Below are 2,091 nucleotides of genomic sequence, written 5' to 3' on the forward strand. Positions count from 1 at the left end.
ACTGGTATCCATTAGTGGTCCCAGTATGGCACTTGTGGAGGACGGGGCACAGTAGCGAGGGGGCTGGGGGGCTGCTGCCCATGTGTTCCCTGTGGAAGCAGCTTGGCAGAAGGCAGGCAGCGAGTGGGCTGAGCCCTGGCAGAGGGTGCTTCCCCCAGCACAGCCGAGAACCCCGCTGCTGGGAGTGCCCAGCTGGCTGCCAGCCGAAATAGGAAAACATGGGTGGTGCTTCCACACATGTGCATTTTTGGGACCCCCCCCTCAAGTTTGGCATAATCCGGGGTGCCTCCAGGCCAACGTGCTCCTTCCAAGGCTCTTCTTGGAGTTGGAGGATCTGTCGTCTTTGAGTAGGAGCAGTTTGCAGTAGCTGGAGATGGGATGAACTCCAGCAATCGCTGACGACGCCCCTCTCATGATTTATAGGCAGATTATTTATTAACACATGCCTTCCAAGAGCCTTTGACGTGTACTTGGGGATGACTCTGAGAAAATATACACACAAATGTAAGTACAGGAGCTCCTCCTGGAAAAGGCAATTTATTGCAACTGCTAATTCACTGCCTTTAAAAACAGGCTCTGCTGTGCTAACAGCCGTGTGCGCTTCCGTCCCCTGCCAGGGGTTCGTGCCTAACCCGGCCGTGGTCCTGGCTGTGCCTCTTGCGGTGGATAGACAGATGGGCCCTCTCCCTCCTGGGGCTGCAGCGAGTGGCTGCTCAACAGTCTCCGGGTACTGGTGATTTCTAGATACCTGATGGAAATCAGAAGAGGAGTTTCATCCTGCGAAACAAGCGATGCTCTGTCACACTGATAGTTCTAGAAGGAACAGCGTCGTTAGGAAAACCAGCACCAGTGCAGTTCCTCAGTGTTTATTTGAGCAAAGCGTTGTATTAGTACAACTTACCATGGGTCTGACTTTCTCAGGGAAGTAAATGCTGACCTTTTATTTGAAAATCCTTTAGGATCTCATGAACTGCTCCGTGCCCGGTGGCCTGGAGTGGTAGGAAGAGCCATCCTGAGCCAGCAGCAACTTCTTACGTGAGATACAGATACTGCTGTTACACCTCAATCCGCAGCAAATGAGCTGTAGCGCCCTGTGAAATTGCACTCCCAGCTGGCAATTTCAGCCTGGATCTGGTACCCTTTATCGTCAGGCTAGGTCTGCGTGGCTGCTGACCGGGAAAACAGACCTCCACTTTCTGTTTATTTTGCTGTGTAATTGTTCTGTGCCAGAAACCTTCTCGTTTGACCTCGAGCTAACAGCTGGATGTAAGTGGCATCCGTGCTTTTTGATCACACACCATACAGTAATCTCAGAGGCAACTGTTCTCCACCTAAACCTCATCATAACAATGACGACACGAGCCGATGCACCAGTGCAGTGCCGCGGGTGGGACCAGCTTTTCAACCTCGTACATGCGTATCAACATCCTGCGAATGGCTTAAAATACAGGCACGGTCAGAAGGCGTCCGTAAGAGCAAAGGCTCGGTGTTCTGTGTTAATTCTGAATTATAAACACAGCAGAATATACACGTGTCCTGCTTTCCGGAGGGGTTTTTATGCTGGTGTTAGCTGCCAGGAGCAGGCTCTACACTATTAACAGTCTCCTGCCTCTTGCGAAGGGTTGGCTTCCTCACATGTAAGAATAGTTTTTTTCACTTCTGCAATTTATATTTCCAACATTCACTTCATTTAAAAAACCCGACAGTGTTGTAACGGTCATGATCTGGAGGGTCTGTGACTGTCAGGATTAAGGGCTCCTGGGGTTTTTTTCCCTGGGGTCCTGACCATGCCAAGAAATGCCTTTTCTGTTAATCACCTTTGCTTAACTAATCACCCCCAAGTCAAATTTGCTCAGCTTATAAATTAAGGGCCCAATCTTTTGTTGGCTGTGGCTCAAGGAAGTCACAGCGCTTCTGGTTCCGCTCGGCCTCCCTCCCAAACCAGTTTGGTTGTGCTCCTGCCCTTCCCTCCTGCTGGTGGCTGGAAGCCCGAGCAGGGCGCTGCCGTCCCAGGACAGCCCTTCAGCTGCTGGCGAGGGTCAGAACCGGCGCTGCCCCGGAGACGCGGGCTGCCGGCGCCCCGCCCGCCCC

Source organism: Buceros rhinoceros, unplaced genomic scaffold (genome assembly GCF_000710305.1).
Source record: "Buceros rhinoceros silvestris isolate BGI_N320 unplaced genomic scaffold, ASM71030v1 scaffold25845, whole genome shotgun sequence".
Taxonomy (NCBI): Eukaryota; Metazoa; Chordata; class Aves; order Bucerotiformes; family Bucerotidae; genus Buceros; species Buceros rhinoceros.